This window comes from Peromyscus leucopus, chromosome 19 (assembly GCF_004664715.2).
Source record: "Peromyscus leucopus breed LL Stock chromosome 19, UCI_PerLeu_2.1, whole genome shotgun sequence".
Lineage (NCBI taxonomy): Eukaryota > Metazoa > Chordata > Mammalia > Rodentia > Cricetidae > Peromyscus > Peromyscus leucopus.
This window is the reverse complement of record NC_051079.1, coordinates 18,221,544-18,237,979: the sequence shown is the minus strand read 5'-3', so window position 1 is coordinate 18,237,979 and position 16,436 is coordinate 18,221,544. Positions and strand designations below refer to the sequence as shown.

The window sequence follows — 16,436 nt, the reverse complement described above, 5'->3', positions numbered from 1 at the left end:
GACTTAGTCTGCATTTGTGACCCCTTAAGAGCTGAGAAAGAGAAGTTGGCTGCTCTCTTGGGTGGCCAGGACCCAATCAATCCACATGGAGCAGCTTGCAGTTGGTCCCCATGGCCCTGAGGAAGAAGGAAAGGACAGTGGCAGCTGTACCAGCAAGATCAGCAGCAGTATCTTCCTTGTTTGGTACTAGTGAGTCGGTATCCCCATTGCACCCCCTGATAAAGTCATAATAGACCTCAGTGGATTATCACATTAGGTTTTAATGATATTCCTCCTTCTAAACTCTTCCAAATCTCCCAGTCCTCTCAACTCCTCCCCCAGAGTCAGACCAAGGAGACATTTTTAGTATTTTGTTTCAAAGTAAGGGCAATCAGTGTTAAGTTTCACTTCACACAATGTTTTTGCAGAGAAACATGAACACCTAATCAACAAGTCATAAACATACACTAAAAGATAAAATTCCATGGCAATGTAGAATGTTAACAAAAGTTAATGGAAACTAAGAAAATATAAAAAATAAATTATTAAGGAAGTCCGTGTCATCTTTTCCAGTAACAGAGGCAGTTTTCAAATCAAAGCATTTAAATGTACTTGATGTACTTAACACAGTGAGTCAAAATTTTATTTAAATATCAACATTTATAATGCATTGACTTTGTATCTTTGTACCATTAGTATAAATTCATGACAGAAACTTTTAGATGTCAACTTAAAAGTATGTCAGAGTAACAGCTTTTCAAAAGCCTTTTGGTGGTAATTGGGGAAAAATGATTACAGACACAAGCCAAAAGTTGTTTCTTGGGATTCTGAAAAAGAAGACAGTTCTCAGTCATCTTCCCCACTCATCTCTGTAGGACAAAACATGGTTTCTGCATCTATTTAAACACCATCAACTCATGAATTCACAGTTTAAAAAATACTAGTTGCTGCATTTTCTATGCATGATGAAAGCTAGATGATTTGAACTCTTTGGAACTTTAACCTGGGAAATGAACAACCTCATGTTCGGATCTGTCTCTGTTTCCTTTAGAGATGCCCTGGGTAGGAACTTGTGCTGTACACCGATATAAAAGAAGAAGACTTAATGTTATATCAAACACAACTCAAGCATTAAGACTTTGGAAAAAGAAAGTTCAAGACTGGTGTCTTCTTTGAGGAAGTACAAGCTCAGGGCATGCTGGGAATGGCAGCTCTTAGATTTTCCAGGGTTTTGGGGAATCTCTGTGTCCAGTGTTTTCTCAGGCTTGTTCTTCACAAATGCACTGCCACTGAAGGTGCTATTAACTGGCCAGTCTGCAACCTCTGAAAGATTCTGGTATGGGACATGTACATCCTCTATTCCATGCTTCCAAATAGGACAATTTCCCTTTTTATATTTACTTTTTATGCAGCCTACAATTCTGTATTTTTTTTCTCAGACTACAACTGTTCACATTTGTGCCTTTATCCCATTCTTTGGAAATCTACTATACTAAGTCATAATATATTTTTACAAAGGATCATACCTGAGCCTCTATCTAAGGAAAGGACTACAGAAGGAAGAGCCTATAACAAGTACACTCCTTCATGTGCTTTTGTTCATAATCTTGAGGATATTAGACATTTCCTAAATCCTAATGCAGGACTGATCTCGGGGCTCCTCACTAGCATCCTTCTAGGTAATTATATCCACTTGTTCTCAAAATACCCCATAAAATGAAGCATTTCAAAATTAAACAATTTTCAATAATAATTTATGTCTACCATCCATTGGAGGTCTGTTTTACAGAAAAGCACTTAGTAATGTATAGAGAGTTGCTTCAAATTAAAAGTGACATTGTGCAAAATGAATTGAAAACCTTGTTTTATGAGCAAGTGGGAGGCTCTTCCCAAGGTCATATAGCAAGTTGATTGGGTGAGATTCAGAAGTTCTGATTTTGTGAAGGAATGTTAGCATATATAAGAATATCTGATGCAGGAGTGGCTTTCTTTTTTGTTAGGATGCTGTGAGATGTTCACCTTTGTTATAGCTTATCCCTTGCTCATTATAGCTTATTTTTGGGTGGTAGGAGAGAGATAATGGGTTGAAGGTTAAAAATACCAGTATATTGCATTTGTTAATAAATAATACACATCCAGAGCATCTATGTGCTTCCGTCCCTCAGGGAAAATCCTAGGGGATACATTTGTCTTTTAATAAGCACAAATTGATACAACATCCTTACGTCATAACAGATAGAGTCATCTTTCTTATAGAAATCTCAGTATTTTAGACACATGATATCATCTAAGCAATGTGGACAATAAGATGTTTTTAGTGATTATGACAACAGAATTGTTCAATAATTATAGGAGTCTATTTTATTCTTCATGGAAATATTCTGAATGAGAGGAAAATATGAATGACAATATTCAATGCAGGACAATGTAGAGCAGTCACAGCAGGACAAGATGTGAAGAGTATCTGCAGACAAACAGTAACATGTTAGTGGAGAGTGTATGGGACAAGGGTTTGACTCAACCCAAAGCAATCCTGCTGCATGCTATATTCTAAGGTTGGCCTTCCTTCCTTCCTTCCTTCCTTCCTTCCTTCCTTCCTTCCTTCCTTCCTTCCTTCCTTCCCTCCCTCCCTCCCTCCCTCCCTCCCTCCCTCCCTCCTTCCTTCCTTCTTTCCTTCCTTTCTTTTTTTTTCTTTTTTCTTTTTCTTTAAGTTTTTTGCACTCTGGAGTCCAGCATGACTTTCGATTTGTCAGTCCTCCTGCTTTGGTTTTACAGATGTTGGTCTTGAATCTAGGGGCAGCATTCACTGACTTGCTGAAAACTATGCTGTGCTTTCTTTCCATATGCACCTTCCCACAAGCCTCAGATAAACTCTGGGTGGGGAACAGTAGTTCTCATGTGGATGTTGGTCTGAACACAGGAGGAAATGACAGGCACAGAAGCCACCTCTGGGTATATTCTGAAAATGTATGCCTTCTTCCTAAAATACAAGAGTGCTATGTTGGCATAATATTTGTTTGTATATGAGACTTCTAAGCAGAATAAAAGAATGATCAAGACATACACAGTAGAAAGGTAAATAGAAAACAGTACCTTCTTCTCCCTCTTGCCCCTGTCAAATGATAACACAAGCCCTGTGCCTGCATATTTCCTTTTCTTTTGTGCTTTGAAAATGTTGGAACCCAACCATCTAACTGTGCTGGCTGAGAAGAAAGCCAGAGCAGCTCCAAGTCAGCCAGCCCAGCTCAGTGCTGTATGTGTCCATGTTATCCTCTTCTGGGATACCTGGCATTCCCCAGAGAAAGAGAAAAGGCAGTTTTCTTAGCCGTTTACCAGTTCCGCTAGAGCAAGTGAATGGAAAGTGAAGGAAGAAATAGAGACAGAAAAGGTTAATCTGTGGTATTGTGTTCCCCCAAATATTGTGCATGCTAATAAACTTATCTGGGGTCAGAGACAGAGCAGCCACAATATTAAACAGCAAGGATAGGCAGTGGTAGCACACGCCTTTAATCCTAGCATTCCAGAGGCAGAAATCCATGTGTTCAAGGATACAGTCAGGCATGGTGACTCATCACGCCTTTAATCCCAGAAAGCAAGCCTTTAATCCCAGGGAGTGGTGGTAGAAAACAGAAAGGTATATAAGGTGTGAGGACCAGAAACTAGAAGCATTTGGCTGGTTAAGGATTCAGGCTTTTGAGCAGCAATTCAGCTGAGAGCCATTGGAATGAGGACTCAGAGGCCTCCAGTCTGAGGAAACAAGACCAGCTGAAGATCCAGCCATGTGAGGTTAGCTATGGCTTGTTCTGTCACTCTGACCATCCATCATTTCACCCCAATAACTGGTCCCAGGTTTGATTTTATTAATAAGAACTTTTAAGATTCATGCTACATTACTCAATCTCAGAACTGAGCAAATAAGCAAAAAGAATAGCTTTAATTTAATAGGGAGAAGAATCTTTTCCATGCATGCTGCTGACACCATGGTTTAATGTCAGAGAAAGAGATATGTATTTGGTGGCATCTCTTAAAGGTAACTTGTCACATGTTTTACTTTTCACTTCTTCAGAGGGTCTCTCTTCAGCATCATCTTTAGCATCAACAGTTCTGATGTTTAAAATAGAGATCAGGGAATGAATTGCTTTCTTTGAAAACATACATGAATTATTTTAAGAACTTGGAATTTATAAAGAGTAGGGTTAAAAAAAGCTAAACCTAGGTGTAGAGGCAAAGATTTACAAAGAAAATGAACATTTTGTACACAGGGAACTAATTTAATAAACAGCCTTTCCCTGTTAGCTTGTGATTAAACCAAATTGCCAGCCTAAACTTCTCTGTACAGAATTTCAAATGTCAACACATTATATTGTGATTCCTCTTAATTTCTCACAAAGAAAATGCAAAATGAATTCATTATGCTGGAGTAAGTGGAAAAAATGATGACTTTCTCCAGAGAGTATGCAACAGGGAGAGATTGGGCACGATGATTATATTGAGATATTTGAATAGCTGGCCATTAGCGAGAGCTTCTCCATTACTCTGCTGATAATTATGTCTCTTCCGCTATGACTTCCCAGTGGACTAATAGAATGTTCCCAGTGCAGGAGATAATGAAAAATACCATTCAGGTGGTATGTTCATGCCAGCAGTAGAATGCAGGATTTCTTTCCTTCCTGGCTTTTGCTTCGCCTTAGCCCCATCAACTCAGACTACCTGTACTTTGTCACTGCGAGCACCCACAGCTCCCTAGTACATGTTCAGCTCCTGTTGTCTGTTCTGTACTGTGTACAGCAAGAATAAAAGCATCTTGAAAATGGAGATTCTTCCAATGTAATTATCTTCTGTGTTTAGAAAGCCCAGTGTTTCACCAACTACGTTTTTGTTAGCTATTATGGAAATGACTTTCAAACCCCGCTTAGTTCACCATGAAGGCAGTGAATGGAATCTTATAGGAATAAAAATCTTTCTTCTTTCATTGTAAAAAGAAAAAATTCTAATCCTTCACTTTACAGATACAGTTCATAGTAGAAATTAAGTGAAATTAAGAAAACAATAAGGCAGAGAAAGAGGGTCCCATTTATCCTAATGTATCTCTCCACTTCCCATCATTTTTTTTTTTTTCTCATTTGGACCTTTCATAAAATCTCTCCTATGCTACTGCCACTTCATCATACTGTGGCATTTTTACTGCTGTTTTATCTTGTTTGGGGCAATCTTGCCAAGTTCTCTGTCTCTTTGAAAACGTATTAATTTTAGAGAAAACTAAGTTTAAACCCCCACCCACGACTGTATCAAGGTGTTTTAAGTTCTTTATCATTTCTGAGGTGCATTTGAAAATTGTAATCAAGAAAGAAAATTTGCACCAAGGGTTCACATCTGCATCCTGCAGAGGATGTGATGTTGTGATGTTGATATGAGTTACCCTCTGTGGGGGTAAAACTAAGGGCTGCTCACTGGAGAACAGAACCAAAGAATAGCTAGTTCGGTGACCTAGGACATCATGTCTTCCTATTAAAATTGTGTCTGAGAGATAAGCTTCATGACATCTGCATGTTCAGGTTAGACTACTTCCTAAGAATGTTGGAAGTTGCAGTGTGTGCTGGCAAGTGTCTATGACTCAGATCGTGGAGAGTGGATGTGAATGCTGGTGAAGACAGTAAGGAGGAGTCTCCCTTCTATCCAGTTAATCACTCTACAATCAAAGGCCAGGCTCATACAGTCAACAGCCCTTCTAACCAACAGGAAAATGAACCACTTCTGCTGTGGATGTTTTAATTGATAATTACCTCCTTAAAAAGCTATTCACATGCAAAAGCTAAGACCAGTTTTATTTATTAAGTTGCCTGTTTTACCACAAAGAACAATAACCTAATGTAATATGAACATTGTGTTTTTGAAATTATTGGTTGTTTGTAAGAAAATGCCTACTCTTAAACAGAATTTAATAATTATTAATTTATAATTTAAAGGTCAATATTTATGTGGCCCTAAACTAGTCTACATTACAATTTGGTATAAGAGAAGGGAATGTAGTGTGTATTTTAAGTGGCTTGTAAAGACTTTACTTACGTTATGCAGACATAAGATTCTTTTATACTCAATACATGATAAAAATGGCCTGGTATGTGTGACTGCTTCCCCAAGTCTACGGAGCTCTACATGCCATGGTGCTCATTTGGACACAACCCTGGTGCTAATAATGCCCTTTTTGCTCAGCTATATCTAGAACTGACTCCTCTACTGTTCACCATTCTAAATTTTCCTTTGTAACGCAAATTGTAATTGGTCTTAATAATAAAAAACTGGAGTCAGATATCAGGGTGAAAACTGAAAGATCAGAGAAGCAGAGCAGCCAGTCACCAAAGAGACTTCTTACCTCTAAGAATTCTCAGACAGAAAGAGCCAAATTCCGGTCTCTACCCCGGGGGCCTCATTACTTCCTCTCTGAACCCAGTCACATCACTTCCTGTTTCCTCCTCCCAAGTACTGGGATCAAAGGCATGAGATACAAGATGCTGGGATTAAAGGTGTGTGCCCTCACTGCCTGGCCTCTGGTGGCTAGCTCTGCACTCTGATCTCCAGCAAGATTTATTTGTTAGAGCACAAACGAAATGTCACCACACTTCTTTTTCCTAATCTTTTTTTCTTAAATTCCAAAGCTTATTTCATTATTTATTGAGAGATGAATCTCCTCATAACTATGGTATAAACTATTTGATCCTAATTACTTTTTTTAGGATTGTCCCTATTTGTTTTTACTTTTCTTTGTCTTTTATTCTATTCTTGTTTTATTTTACTATATCTATATTATTTAGTTTGAATTGATCTCATTATTCACACTATGTTTGTCCAGAATCTCATGATCACAGCCTCTTGATACTTTTCCACTGTTTACTGGTTCTGGCCTGCTTCCCTTTTGGCCCAGGTGAAGGCTCTGCCTCTGCAGTCCTCGCCTCCACCCAGGAAGGCTTACTCCGTTATTCTAACCTCAGGTGTTATAGAGGTATCCTAAATTTATTAGAGTATTAATAATGGCTTTTATCCCTATATATATTTGTGCATTTATATATGCATACACACATATATGTATACATACATACAAACACAAAGGTGTATTTATTTGCACAGATAATTTTCCAACATTTTGGGTAAAATGTTCTTGTTAATTTCAACATTAACTGCCTTACTAGATTTCTTGTTCTAGTTCTGATATCAACCCTATTTGGGCCAGTTTAGACTCTTTGTTGGTGGTGGTGTTCTGGAGGCAGGATCTCACAGACCTCATTGGCCTCTAATCCCATGTGTAGCCACAGATGATCTTGAACTGCCAATCTTCCTCACTCTACATCCCAAGAGCAGTGTTTCTCCTCTTTATGTAGCATTGACATTTGAATTCAGGCTCTGTAAGTGCTGGGCTACATTCTAGCAACTGAGCTACACCTCCAGAATTGCATCCGTTCTAAATATTTAAGTCCAGAGCACTGCTACACCTTGGGTTCTCTCTGTGGTATTGGTACCCACATGGTTTGTGCACTGGTTGAAAATAAAAATGTGAGGGTGTATTTCCTGAATAGCTCTGTCTGTAGTGTATCCAGAAGTACCAGCATCCCATTTATAAAGGGGAGGAGGTGGGCAATGGATTGTGCATATGAGACCTGAGTCCTCTTCCTGTTTCACATCACCAAAAGAACACCCTTGAAGGAGCTTATCCCATTCTCAGCCATCCTCCCATCTTACTCCCCAAGTCGTCTTATCAACAACCCTTTGACACAGCATCCTCCATTCAAATTCTGTTTTTCAGGGAGAATGAACTAAGATGTTCTCCATAAAGTGAATAGAAAACAGCACTTGATAGCAGTATGTAACTGAATGGTATGTATACACAACTCTAAGAAATAGCTGGGTTTCATGAAGTTTCACTTACTAGGGAGTTGGTTAGAAACAGCATAGCATCCAATATGATTCTCTTGTCAACTCTTTCAGCTTAGAAGTAGGTTCAATAGTTGTCATAAAAAGAAATTCTAAAATTATAGCATATAGAAATATTCTTTTTTACCTAGACATACAGTTGAAAATGTAAAAGTAACTTTTAGAATAGCAATGCCTTTAAAAACAGTAAGGTATGCTTCAAATTTAAACAAAACAGCTATCTAGTGTCAGGAAACAAAATTACAGTCTTTGGTTCTGCCTTAAAATACAGCGAGGTATTTGTCTAATAAAGCTTTTCATAAATATATTATCTATTAGCATAATTTTGGTGACATGGAAGTATTAGGGGAATGATTCAAGGTATGTTTATTATAGAAATATCAAGGACAGATAGTCTCTTTGTGAGAGGTAGTATCCACAGAAGGAGCCATTCAGGTTGTACATCTGTCAAAAAAAGGAACATTTTCCTCTCTAAATATGGTGTCTCTGACATGAATTTCATGCCAAAATTTCTACAATGTTGATAAAAATACATTAATATTTTGAAAGTCATAAATAAAATATAGAAAACTTGAATGTTCCTTACTTAATTCATAAGAAAAGAACACCTAGCAGGTTGCATTTATAAACACACACACACACACACACACACACACACACACACACACACACACACCAAAAAGTCAAGCAAACAAATAAACAAAAAATTCAGTGTGTTTTATGACTTGTTTGTTAAATTTTAAGATATACATATGGAAGAAATATTATTTTTAGACAAGTTATTTCAGGAAAAAAGGATAAGGAAATGGTCACCACTACAACTACATTTTCTAATGCCAACCCACTCTTGTGTCTACCACCAGACAATTAGATCACAAGAAAAACAAAGAGCCTATATCAACATGTTTTTCATAAGTACAAGAATATTTGGGAATATAGGTGTATAGCAAGAATGACTAAGTTAACTTTGTCATAGGAATGCAAAGCTGGTTTAACAACTTGAACACTGAAGAATGTAATAAAACATGTGAAAAAAATAACTATAAGAACTTCAGTATGCCAATATATGCTGAAATGTTATGTGGCCAAGTTTACCAAGTAGCTCAACAATTTGACCAAGGAGTTTCAAATAACTTAGAATCATACTTAATGTTCAAAACGTATTTTTCTTCAAATTTGGAAAAGGAAAAGTTAGCCTTTATTAAACCTCTATTTATAATTCTAGTGGAAGCCAAAGGGAATAATATAAGAAAGGAATAAGTACATGTATGAGAGATAAAACTGTCTTTCAACAGAAACAAAATGTTTATTTATATTGAACAATCCAAGGATTTTACCACCTAGTATGTTTTCAGAAGGAAGTGAGTATTAAAGATTAGTTGCTTTGCTATACATTAGCAGAAAACTTAGAAATGGTTTTAAACCTATCTAATCAAGAGGAGAGTTGTGTCCACAATATATTTAGCTGTGTGCATTCTTTTTTAATTAGATCTTATTGAAATACTCAGAATTTGCAAAGTCCTGGCACAACTTTAGTAAAAATGAACAAAGAAACCCTAAAACAAAGCGTGGGAATGTAAATAAACCGTAAGAGGTAAGAATGAGCAAAAAAAGACCAAACATGAAGGGATTACATAACTAATTTAAAGATCTGTTACAAGATGACACTGGAAACAGCAATACCAGTCTCTGACTACAGACTGGATAAACAAATCTGTTTGCAATTACATGATGGAATCCTGCTTTTAAGCCCAGTCAAAAACGGAGGAATAGCATGTATCCAAAAGAGTGGCATAATCTCAATCTATTAATCTGAAGTGAGAAAAGAATAATTTTACAGTAGAGAGACCAGACCAACTCCATCAGACAGGTGATGAGGGTCCACATCAACAATGGTAACCAAGATAGCTTGTACTCCTTGATACTATGACAGTTGGTTTAGAGCCCTATTATTGGTTTGTTCTAATTCTACAACTTGAGACTAATCATGAGAAGCTCATAAAAGTTATAAATCTCAATTGAGCTATGCTGTAAAGATATCTGTGTGGTAATCTTCATGATCAGCAAGGTCATCAAAAAGAAAGAAAGCAATCACAAGTAAGAGCAAACAACTCCATGTAACATGGTATCTTGGATGTGGTCCCAGCACAGCCAAAGGATGATTGGTGCACACCCTTATTGTTCATACCTGAACATGTTTCATGCTGATGGAAAAGTTGGTGACAATGGAATATGTAAGGTCTAAATTTTCCATAAAAGTAAGGATAAATAAAAACAATAGTGAATGAAAGAAACCATTAACATGACTAGGCATTACATACAGTAAGTAACCTTATATTAAGTTCTAATGCAGACAACACTAATTTATTTTTATTGAAAAATGGAATTTTTTTCATATAATATATTCTCATTATGGCTACCCTTCCTATAACTCTCCTAGATCCTCCCCAACTACTCGCTCACCCAAATCCACACCCTTTCTTATTAATTTATAATGAAAGGAAAAATCCAGTTAGCAATTGCCTCTTGAGAAGCATGCAGCCTGACCCCAGGCAGGAAATTCCTGGAATGAGAACAATATTCTCTATCTTTATAAGGTGAGGGTACAGGGATGAGATCATTTTAACAAAGCTCATTGAACCGTGCACTTCAATTCTTTGAATTTAAATAGTATGTAAAGAAAAGTTACAGAGATGAAATAATGAAGCATTCAGAAGCCTACCTCTATTCTGCCTCCGTTTTTCTGATTTAGTTGTCCTCCATCCACAATGAGAACAGGCATTCTTTGCAGCTCTTTGCCTTGCGAGATCTTTGAACAAAAGCCATTCGGGAAGTACAAAGGCTCATTGTGACTGTGCCAGTGACTCACGCCAATTGAACTTTTAAATAGGGAACTGCTCTACAAAATCTCACCTGCCTTTGTTTCTTGATCTGAATACATGCAGACATTCTTCCTCTTCTATTTTAAATTCCAGAGAAAAGACACAGCTCTTGTAGTCAAGATGAAAAGTTTCATTTTTCTCTCACTCCCCAACTCCTACCATTACTCACGTTGTAATCTTTGTCCATCACTCCATCATTATTTATGTTTTCATATGCTCTATTTGTTACTCAAATGTTCTCAGAGTTTACATTTTCATTCATAAGAAACTCCTTTTGTTCTCTACTCCTTGCCTCTTAATATTTTATGTAGTGGGTGAATGTTCATAGTGTTTCTGCTTCTTTCTTCTGTAAATGTAAAGCTTTGAGTACTTTAAAATATTTAAAACATAAGAAATTACAGAAGAAAGGAAAGTGGAAATGGTGAGGGGACATGAGGAATGAAGAGTTAGCAAGACATCATTGGAGAGTCAGGAAGACAGGACTAGGAATCTGAGGAAAAGTACATTAGACCTTTAGTCTGGTAGGTCCATCACTATCGCTATTAACCATCCTTTTACTTCTGCTGAACAGAATATTTGGAGACATTAATGACATATCCACATGGGTTTGTTGTAAGCAAATAGGGAGGGGCATCGTGGTAGAATTTTAATGAGCCCCATTATTTCTTTCACTCCATCCATCTTTTTACCTCCCCTGTTTTCTAAATGTATTTCTAAGGTGGGATAAAGAATTCTGACACACAAAATACCCTGTAGCTTCTGCACTTGTAAGCTTCAGATGTATGTATGAGTACAGGAATGAGCAGTTTGTTCACAGTGCATGCTACTTTTACATGTTCATATTAAGGATGTTTTCATGCAATACCCAAGCAGAATATCCTCTCACTGAGGATCAGTATATAATAATAATAAAAAAAATATGCTGAAAATAATGTTTCCATTTACTGATTCCAAATACGTATATAAAATCTCAATAGCAAGGCATCACCAAGACCTTTATACATATTTTTCTGGATAGTGCAGAAGGCCATTTAATAAACCAGGTTTAGTTAATGCAATGTCAAGCAAGTGAGAAACTGCTCTATTTATTTTCTCACAAAGTCCTAATGACCATACAAAGTGTTTACTATGCTGTGCTAAATGATATTGGTTCCAAGAAAGTACCAGAACCTTCTACATTGTAGTGATGACCACTCAGAGACAAGAATGTTGGAAAAGGAAAAGAAGGTAAAGAATGTGGAGAAGGTTCGAGGAGTCAGAATAGCCTTGAATTGAGAGAAATCACTCAACACTGAAGGAGGGAAATGAATAAGCCAGAAATACAAGTAGGGTTGGATCAAATAAAGCAACAAGCAGTAAGGGTGAGCTTGGGAGCTCTGTGCAGCAGCTCTTACCAGGTGGACTGTGGATTGGGGACCATGGTCTAGTCAAGTGTCTCTAGCCCAAGATGTGAGAGAAATGAGCCACGATGGCAATTTACAGATGAGATTAGAACAGAAAGGGACCAAATATTGAAGATACATGGGAGAATGGTATAAGCCAAATTAATACCTGAGATACTCAGGGCCAATGAAGATGGACTTCTGATACTTTAAGTAAACATGGATACAAACAAGAACATCACATCCTGAATTCATTTCTGGGATCACTGAAAACTTCATATAGTCCACTATGGCCTTGGCTGAAGCAAACATAGACAAAGATAAATAAATACAAATTAGAAGCTTGGAGTGGAGACAGCTTTAATTACCAGCATGTGCTGCTCTTGATCCCAGCAACCATTTGACAGCAGCCATCTATCTGTAACTCCATTTCAAGAGGACTCAATACCCTCCTCTGGTCTCCATAAGCATCAGGAATGCACAAGGTCTAAGTATATACACGTAAACAGACACACATACACATAAAGTAAAATAAATAAATCTTAAAAATATTAGACACTTTGTATTAGATAAATATCTACTAATAATCATTGTAGCACATATATAAAATACCAGATTTAAGTTAAAAGAAGACATAGTGATGAAATCAAGAGGAAACAGGAAGAGAGACAGAGACAGAAACAGACACACACACACACACACACACACACACACACACACACACACATTCAGAGAAAGAGAAAGAGTAAGATATGTTAGGAAAAAGAAAAAGGAACAATACAAACAAAACAGAAGTTTCATTACAGACCCGAGCCTTAAAGAAAGATAACTTCTCACTAATACTTAGTAAATGAGTTCTGATTTAATGGGTAAGATAATTAAATAAAACAGCAATATTCCAACCCATTTTACAGCTAAAGAGACTAAGCCCAAACGGCACTTTCACTGTCGTAATTTAGCCAGTAAATACTCAGGTTCTGAGTTTCCTGCAGAAAAAGTGACCACAACTTTTGTTTTGGTTTCAGGGAAGAGTAGAATCAGAGGGTAAAAGCACTTACTTTTCTTCTAGTGAACCCAAATTCAGTTCTCAGCACCCATGTTGGAAAATTCACAATTGTCTGTAACTCCAGCTTCGAGCGTATCCATTGCCTCCAGTGAAACCTGTACTCTACTGATGTACTCACACACACAAATGTGTGTGCACATAATTAAAAGTAATATGAAGTTCTTTTTTTTATTTTTGAGCCTATAATTAATTACATTAGTTCTTTCTTCCTTTTCGTCTCTCAGAACCATGCCAAATACTCTCCTTTTCTTCAAATTCATGGTTTCTTTTTTCCATTAATTGTTATTACATGCATATATATGTACTGGTTAGTTTTATACTAACTTGGCACAACGTATTGTCATCTAAGAAGAGTAACTTCAGCTGAGAAAATGCTCCTGAGACGATCAGTCTGTAAGCAGAGAAGCCTGTAGAACATGTTCTTAATTAGTGATTAATGGGGGAGGGTAAAGCCCATTGGTGGTGGGGAAATCCCTGGGCTGGTGGTCCTGGGTGTTTTGAGAAAGCAGCCTGAGCAAGCCATGAGGAGCAAGCCAGTAAACAGCACTCCTCCATGGCCTCTGAATCTGCTTCTGCCTCCAGATTTCTGCCCTGTTTGAGTTCCTATCCTGACTTCCTTCAATGATGTACTACAATGTGGAAGTATAAGTCAAATAAAACCTTGCTTTCCAAACATGCCATGAACATGGTGCTTATCATAGCTGTAAAAATTCTTGATAAGAATATATGTATAATATGCATGTGTCTGTGTGTATATACATATATATTCCTAAGTATAACCTTCTCAGTCTCTATAATGTTACCCATATGTATGGTTTCAGGGCTTTCCATTTTGTATTGGATAAATAGTTGGTGTGCTCTTCTTCCCTGGGAAAAACTATGGCTCCCACCCTCAGCTTTTCTTAGATGTCTGTAGTTTTCTGCATAGGGCTGAGCTCCATCTGCACTGCTTTACAAGTCAGCATATCTATTAGCATCGTTTATTTTAATAAATTCGTTTGTTTGTTAATTAATTAATTAATTTTCTTGCTTTTTCAAGACAGGGTTTTTTTGTATATTGCCTTGGCTGTCCCAGAACTAGCTCTGTAGACCAGGCTGTCCTGGAACCCACAGGGATCTGCCTGCCTCTTTAGTGCTGAGATTAAAGATGAACACCACCACTGCCCTGCGTATTAATATCATTCTTGTTCAGCTCATCTAAAAGTTTTTAAATTTGATTTTATTTTTAATATTGTGTGTCTGGGTCCATTTGTGAGGACTCTCCATGGAGGCCAGATGCGTAGGATTTCCCCTGGAACTGGGATCACCAGTTAGACTTTGGTGCTGGAAGCTGAACCTGGGTCCCATGCAAGAGTAGTACATGCTTTTAATGACTGAGCCATCTCTGCAGTCCCCTTCCCCGCAAATCATTTCTTTTTTGTTGTTATATTGTTTTGGTTTTAAGGATAGGCTTTCTCTGTAGCCCTGGCTGTCCTGGAACTCACTTTGCAGACAAGGCTAAATCATTTCTTGTCCACTGGAGCTACATCAGAGCTTTATTCTAGTATATGGAGTGCCAAGTGCACAGTCCACTTTTAAAGAATCTTCCATACTGGTATGAAAATTTGGTATAAATTATGTGTGAGCAAATGCATGCTTATTCTTCTAGGAAGCACTTCCTTTTACTGTTAGTCTTATATATTGTGTGATCTGTTCTGACAAGAATGGACCCACCCCTTCAACAGGAACCACATTCAACCTATCTTTTAGCCATTACCAAGTGATGCTCTGAGGGAAAAGAATGGCTAGTAGATAACCAATACCAAATGTTCAGCCCTGAAAACATATGCATATACACATATACACAGAAGTAGCAGGTTGTATTTATGAACAAAAACATATGTAAACATATATACATACACATATACATACATACACACATATATACATACACACATATATATACATACACATATACATAAATGCTTGTGCACACATAGACATGCATACATAAATACACACATATATACACAACACCAATTGAAGAGAAAAAGGTAATGAATCTGAAAGATAGGCAAGGTATACATAGGAAGCTTTGGATGGAGAAAAAGGAAAGAGGAACTGATGTAGTTGTACAATGATCTCAAGGTATAATAGATATTATAACAAAAAAAAAGAAACCCAAAGCCATACATGGTGTCCATACCTTCCATTCCAGCACATATGAGCAGAAAGAAGTAAAACACTGAGTTCAAAGTCATCATATCTACATAGAGAGCTTCAGAAGTTACACAGTGAGACCCTGTCTCCTAAACTAAAATTGAAACAAACAAACAAACAAACAAACAAAAGAATGACCAGTGTGGATCTGTCTTCCAAATAATCTCAGTTTACAGATTAGAGAGGAAATTAGAAATGAGGAAGGAAATAAAATTACATTACTACAGTCATATAGATTTGCCTCCAAGAACTGTGGCATTAATACCCATAAAACCTCTTATTCTCCCCAGAGATTATATCTTGTGATTTGTCAACCAGGGAAGTCACACCCGAGGAGTTGTCAGATCGACTCCATTGGCCGGGGAGAGGCTTTGAGTGTGTGATTTCTCCTTAGCCTCTATCGGGGTATTTAACTTGTTTTGGGAAAATGTCACTCTTGCTTATTTCTTCAGTCTTTCTTGCCAAAGAGCATTCAGATAATGCCCCAGTAGGGACTGTGCCATGAGCCCCATTTTTCAAGGGCTTTCTAACTCAGTCATTGAAATTGGATCTGGGCACAAGCTTGTCCCGATTGTGGTGCACTTTTCAGCTTGTTTGTTATAACCAGATGTATTTAAATTTTGTTCGGCTGCTTTGGAAGGTGGAAGGAAAATGACATTTCCTGCTTCTCAGATGAATTTTGGCAATAGGAGGAATCTAAAGGGAGTTTGATTTTAAAATTAAACATGAACTTTTAGATTCTGTTAGGTCATACTTTTGATCTCAGGCCACTGCCAGTGGGCATTTCTATTAACAAGCAAACAGAAAATAAAACCCAGTGGAAATCAATCTGTTAGAAAAGAGATGATAATTCAGTTCCATCCCAAGCCTTATGTTAATAGCCAGCCCAGTGTGGATGCAAAAACCTTGGAGGGAGACACAGTTTCACTCCGTGAAATGTTGGGTTGGGAATTTGGGCCCTGACACAATTTTGGTTAAAAATTGAGAGACAGGTACACTAAA

General features: G+C 37.4%; 1 long non-coding RNA gene across 1 annotated transcript in view; it reads right to left on the bottom strand.

Moving 5' to 3' along the window:
- LOC114691663 overlaps positions 1-10,710 on the bottom strand; it is a 33,496-nt gene extending 22,786 nt beyond the window's left edge. The window contains exon 1 of the long non-coding RNA XR_003734248.2: positions 10,628-10,710. This is a non-coding gene — a long non-coding RNA (uncharacterized LOC114691663). The remainder of the gene's footprint in view (positions 1-10,627) is intronic.
- Positions 10,711-16,436: the final 5,726 nt, after the last annotated feature.